We start from the raw sequence: 7,002 nt of genomic DNA on the forward strand, positions 1-7,002 counted from the left end.
AGAGCTCCTGAGTCTGGGACAGTAGGGAAGCACAAAAACTGCTTAGGGCAGTGCCTCAAAGATGGGGAGGAGATTGTTTTAAGGTACCCAGAGGGAGGCAGGACCTAGGACCTTGGGGCTCTCAGCTTCTCTTCCATCACTGTGGGCATGGAAAATGAGGATATCAGTGGTGACTGGAATAGATTAGAGATTAGTTGCCCTTAACTTCTGGGTAATACAAGTACCCCTTGGATTCCAGTGCCAAACTTAAGTGGGTCCCCAGTCATGAAAAACATGGAATTTTCTGCTTCTCTGCTTGAATGGGAGTTTTGGAGTCAGAATTCAGTTACTTTAAATAAATCAAACAAGGACTATTTTCTTGTCCACCCACATCTGAGTTTGTGGATGGACACGGATGTCCATTCCATTTTCTGCCTCTTGAAGGACATACATATTAATTTTAATCACAGAATTTGTGGACAGACAGAGCATCTACTTCCTGTTGGCACTGGGTTCTACATAGGAGCCCATTGGAAATCTCATAAGGTTCTTCATGGGCTGAGAGAAAATATGTTCAGGCATCCAGAGGGAGGAAGTGAAAAAGCAGGAGAGAAACTGAAGGAGCAGAGGAGAGTAGCCTTCAAGAGCCCATCAGACAGCAATCATTCTTCCAGAAAATGAGACTGTTTCTCACCGTGACTGTTAAGTGATTTGCAATTAACTCTTCAAGAGGAAATGCTCCAATTGATGGTGAAGATCTGAGTGGCCAGGCACCAGCTCTCCAAGCTCATACCTATTGATTCACTCTGCTAGTCATTTTTTCCCCCAGGCTGCTTATTAGCAGGTTTAAGTGGGAGAAGGGATAGGCCCACCTGGCTGGGAACAATTCCCAGAGATCCAAGGCTAGAGGTGGGAATGGGGGAAAGTAGTTGCTCCCTGGGCTCACAAGGGCCTTTGACCTGGGCTTGGAGCTGGGAAGCTTGGCTGGGCTCAGTGGGATAAAGAGGCAGCCAGAGGTCCAATTTAGCTTTAGGATGTTCTGACTTTGGGCCTGCTGCTGAGATTCAACCCCTAGTACCCCAATGTACATCGAAACAGCAGCTTCACTACAAGTGCAACAGAAAAAGCAGGAGATTTGAAGTCTAATGACCTGGTTGTGTGAATTTTGGCAAGGGTCTTAACCTTTCTGAGGCTCTGTTTTCTTATCTGAAAATGCAGATACAATAATGTCAACCTCATACAGTTAAGGTAAACATTACACAAGATAATGCAGTTAAAGTATCTAGTGCCTGGCACATATCAATTATATTATTTATTTTGTGCTTGGAAAATTATTAGTAGTATTCTCTTACACATATTTCACCCCAGCCTGCCCATCCTCTTACCCATCCTGACTTGTAATCAATTTTCTAGATCACCATGAGCAAGTCATTTCACTTCTCACTGCCTCCATGTCCTCATCTGTAAAGTTGGGATAAAGTCATCCATTCTGCCCAACTACTTCAGTGGCCTTTTAGAAACTAATGGAGACAGAAGGAAGTTGCAGACTAGAAAGTGCTACCTCAGGCCACTTGTTCCTATTGGCTAGGTCTGGCCCCCAAAATTCATACAAGCCATAGTCTAGGAATTATCTAGAGAGAAGAGGAACACAGTCACTGGGGTCCAGAGTCCAGTCAAGGTAGAGGCAGTACAGAGCTAGCAGCTTGCCTACAGCATCCTCCAAAAGACTTGCACAAATGTCTCGTCTATCAGATTTCCATCTGCTCTAAACAGAAATGAGGAACAAAGGGCCATTCACTACGCACAACCCCAGAGTCCAAGCAGACCAGAGAATAGCACTACAGCTGACCAAGGCAGTTTTCTTGATGATCTAAGAAAGGTCTTTAGAGATTTCCTCCACCAATGGCTCTCTCCAGTATTGCTAAGGACTCCCCAGGGGGTCACAGCAAAGGCAGCCATTAGTTACTGTAGAACAGAAAGAGGTCTAATACATCAGTCACGGTGGGAACCACAATAGAACTCCCCCCAAGTCCAACTGAATTAAATAGCTGGGGCGTGCTGGACTTAGGTAGTTGACAAAATTCCATAGGTCACTTGGGGGTAGCCCTATCTTCGTGTCTTACATATGGAAACTAGTCTAGTCAAATCTATGCCCATGTGCTGTGTGTGTGTGCTTAGTCACTCAGTCATGTTCAACTCTTTGCAACACTTTGGACTGTAGCCCTCCAGATTCCTCTGTCCATGGGGATTCTCCAGGCAAGAACACTGGAGTGGGTTACCATTTCCTCCCTCAGGAGATCTTTCCGACCCAGGGATTGAACTCTCATCTCTTGCATTGCAGGAAGATTCTTTACCTGCTGAGCCATCAGGGAAATCTAATGTATGTCCATGCCACCCATATATTATTATTGGGGAAACTGAGACTCACAAGGAGAAGGGATTTGCTCAAGTCCTCACTGATTAATGAGGGGCAAAAATTACAGCAGAAATCTAAGCCTCCCTGACCCCCATGAATTTCCCATGGATGTAATAAGGCCTTTCCAGGTGTTGTCCCAAACGTCCCCTGAGCAACAATGCTTCCTTTCATGAGAGCCCAGGACAGAATTTCATTTCTACACATCATTATCAACTTCCCTCCCAGAATGTTCCTTTTTCTCTCTTGCTAATTTGTGTCTATTTTGGCTTTGCTTGACTCATGAAGTCCTGGGGGCCAATAAGCATCTTAGTCTGAAAAGGGGCCCCAAGGAGCCTAGGAGCACTATCCACAGCAAATTCAAGCAGCTATTTCAGTCCTCCTGGCTTGGACATGGCAATTGGGCAGAACTCAAGGGAGCCCACCAACAGATGCCAGACACCCTTGCTCACCAGGGACGAATGGTAAGAGTTTGGATTAGAGAAATCGGAGCCATTAACACAGTCACCTTCTCCTAGTTGATGACACAGGTAATAGAAAGGGGGAAAGTGATTAGGGCTTAGGCTAGAAAAGGCCTGGAAATCAGGATATGACCCAGGTGACGAAGTTGTTGCTGTGGTACACCTCTGGTGCTAACAGATGAGATGACTTGCAATAGGGCAGAAGCCACATGCTCCTCACTCAGCCGCACAATTGAATAGCTGGGGGAGCCTGGCCAGCATCTCTGCCCATAGGCCTGAGCATCTCTTGGGCAGCCTGGCCAGCAGCTCTGCCCATAGGCTTGAGTAAAGGATGCTATTCTTTTCAGGTTGGCCTGAGAGTCTTACCATTAAACATATCCTTTTGCTGGAGCCATGGATAAGAGGTTCACACCTCTGCCTCCCGGTTGGTGGAGAGGCTAACACATTTACATGAATAGAAGTTAATTTCAGAAGCCAGCTCCCTGGCAGGTTTCAGGGCATGGGCAATATGATGGAGAGTACTACATCATCAGATTGAGATGCGGGGCATGGTTTGGATGAACTGAAGTTAAAGTTTCCTTTACTTTCAGCTCTGTTTTCTTTCCCCCTTGCCAGCTGACCAGCCCACATCCCTTTGCTTTCTTCATTTCCCTTCAAGGGCAAACCCAGCAACCATGGGTCACAGGCATACTGATGTGGAACAAACCACAAGAATGCGCTTTAGTGACCGGGGGTCCCTCTTGAACCCAGTTTATTAACATTCAGTAAAAGAAATATTTGTTATTACAAACAGGCAGTGCATCAAGATATCCAGACATCAATGAGAACTAGGATTGGAGAGGTCACAATCCAGGCAATTCCATGATGTCTCAGGGATAGGGAAGGGGAAGCTAGGGCACATCCAGGGGCCATGCTTCCCATTTTTCACTGGGAGAGAAAGAACTCTTACACCTGGGTAAGAATGTACTGCAGTTTCCAACTTCTTTCCTTTGTCCCCCAGCCATTTTATTTAACATGACCTAAGTATACATTCCTGATCCCCCCCCACCGTCCACCACCCCACTCCACCCCACCCCACCCCGCCCCACCCCCATATACATCAGGGAAAATAAGCACCAATAGTAACAAGAATAATAATTAAAGCCCCGCCTCTCAGTAGGTCCAGTCCTCACACACACATATGCCATGTGAATTTTCTTCTTTGGAGTGACTATATAATGGAAAAGTAGGTAATCAGGCCAGCAAGCCATCACCCTAATAGTCACTGTTCCCCCAAAGTTCCATCCATGTGTGAGCTGGAGCACAGCAGGGGAGTGGGAATGGTGGTAGAGGAAGAGATTCCCCCAAAGCAGCAAGAGGGGTTAAGGAATTCCCCAACGTCTCTTCTGGGTGAATGTCACAATCAACTGAGCTCCTTGGAAAGTCCCATGTAAGGGTTTCCTCAATGAGATGGCCAATTCCTGATGGTTCAAGCATCACTTTCATTTGTCTCCCCCAGCTTCTTGGGGAAATGGGGAATAGTTGAGAAATCTCCTACCCTCCTTACTGGGTGGAGAATACCACCAAAATGCTCTTTGGAGAAACCCAACATGACAAATAGCAAAACATGGGCATTCTAGTTTCAAAACTAGAGCAGAAAACATAAAGAGGAAAGAGAGAGACACAGACATGAGTACTTCTAGAAGATCTACACACAGGGAATGGTGAGTCTGAAAGAAAAAAATAAAACCATAAAAAGACATGCTATCTACCAGGTTCCACATGCCTGAGTCACCTGGCATTTGTCTTAATACCTGGGCATCTTATGCTGTCCCTATCATGGAGGGAGGGGATGGACAGTGCGATACATCAGGGATGGGGAGAGGGGAAAGAGCGAGGGTCTTGGGCAATTGAGATGCCAGCCCTCTGCACAAGCAGCAGCAATTTTTGTGTCATCTTCGTTTTGTCTAAAACTGTAAACAGCACCGCTTAAAAATAAAATATATCAGAAAAGAACAATTGATACATTGTTTTCCATGAATATAAAATGCAAACAATACAAAAATAGATAATTGAATTTTGATATATATATATATATATATTAAAAACAACTTGGATGCAACATACACATGGGTAAACTTGAAGTCTCCCTGCTAAACCCCGACTCCCTCTAGCAATTGGGCCTGAGGGCCAAGGGCAGGTGGGGTGGTAGCACTGGCAAGGGGAGGAAAGTCACTGGCAGCAGGATGAGGGCAATGCACCCTGGGTGTGGGAAGTTACTTCCCTCCTTGGTACAGTATTGAGGGAGAAAAGACTGGTGTTGAACAAAGCCTCTGGCCCAGAAGGCTCGTGGACTGTTGCCTAAGTTGAGTCCGGATGATTGGGGCAGGACCTAAAAGAGCCCCAAGGCAGGGCTTCCTTGAAGGTGTTAAAACAAAGAAACTGACAGCCCTGGGAGCGATGTTCTAGGTGGTCTTCTCTATCCAGTCATTGGTCCCCTAAGGATCAGTCTCATTTGGGAATTCTCAGGATCAGAGCTATCTGACACTATATATAACCCTGCTTGCTGGATAGCAAGGTAAGAGCAGTCACCTTCTCCCAAGTCGTACCTTCTTGTGAAGTCACATCCAAAAACATTGACTTTGCAATGCTGAAATGGTGTTTATTTGTGAACTTAACATCTACACATTTAATAGCCTGGGATATATTTGGTGTTAGCCAAGCAAACACTGGTGTATGTTTGGGGAGGGGCCTAGAGCTTGGCTGGCTCTCCCAGTGTCACCCTGTGCTGTCACACAAAGTCTCCAGCTGGTCCTCCTTCCTCTTCTAGGCCACAGCTGGGATTCAGAAATGAACTGCTTGGATCTAGAGTATACTCAAAGGAGCCTGCTTCTGCAGTCATACACCCTGACTGCCTTATTTCTGGTGGTGAAGATCCTGTCTCTGGGCTGGCTGGCCAAGAAAGTGAAAGGACTTGCAGACAGCAGTGTTCAAACCATGAGCTGATGCTCAGTCCTAAAACTTACTGCGATATGAGACTTTCCAGAGCCCAGCAATGTGTGTCAGGGTTATGACTGCCCCCTTCAGAGGTGGCACCTCTTGCTGCCCTTGTGCTACAGAAGGCAGCTCTCAGCCCTTGGCCAAAGGTTGACCACCTACTTTTTCTCTTCTCAGACAGACTGGTGATCCAGCAGGCTCTGGTGGTTGGTGATGGCTCTACTACCTGCTGTGGCTGGCACAGTCTACATACAAACAGGAGCTTGAGCTGCCCTGAAGGACAAGCAGAGACAGAAGAGGCAAGTGGTGAGCGTTCCCCTGTTGTAAAGGCATTTGGTGAGTGTCTCCTTCCTGCCAAACAGCCAGGCCAATTTTAGTCCCACCCTCCCAGGGCAACTTTGGTGAGAAGCCAGAATTGGGGCACTTCTCTCTTAATGCTTTGCTAGGGTTGAGGAGGGCCTTTCTCACCTTCTTTGATTCTCCAGCTTCATGATTGACAGATTTCTTCATAATGCAGACAAAGTCAGCCTGGAGAGCTGGTCTGCGTCCCTTGAATGTTGGTGTTGGTGCCATGCAAATTCATGTGGTGCTTCCAGGGGTACAGCTTGTACCATCCAGGTTTACTTTTTGTGGGGAGGGGCACTGGGCCAACCCCAATCCAAAAAATGGTGACAAAGACCAGCACAGACACATCCCGTGGCCAAGGGGCAGTTTTCCCACAAAGTCATCTTGACTTGGGGTGGCAGGCAACAGCATCTCTTCTGGAATAGCAAGAGCCCTGTTTACCTTTTAATAGGCATGGAGATGGGTGGAGGATGGGGACAGGATCAAGGGAGCAAGGATCATAATTTGGGTCAACATATATAGGTAAAAAGTTTCATATATCATTTCCAATGGTGAAATTTAAAAGGACCCCTCCGTATTGGTGATTAATGAGAGATAGAGCCTGGCAAGATTAGCCTGTTGCAATGTCTTCCTGACAGCAACTCTTCCTCACCAATATTTCCAAGCTAGTTTAACATGAAAACTGTGTGAATGCAGAAATAAGGGTGCCATTCTTTCCATAAAAGGCTGCAATTACCACATAAATCGGAGTCCTTCAGCTTGGCAGAGCAAGGGCAGATCACAGTCTTTCCTTTCAAGACGCCCAGTCCTATGATGATACTAAGAACT

This window comes from Muntiacus reevesi, chromosome X (genome assembly GCF_963930625.1).
Source record: "Muntiacus reevesi chromosome X, mMunRee1.1, whole genome shotgun sequence".
Lineage (NCBI taxonomy): Eukaryota > Metazoa > Chordata > Mammalia > Artiodactyla > Cervidae > Muntiacus > Muntiacus reevesi.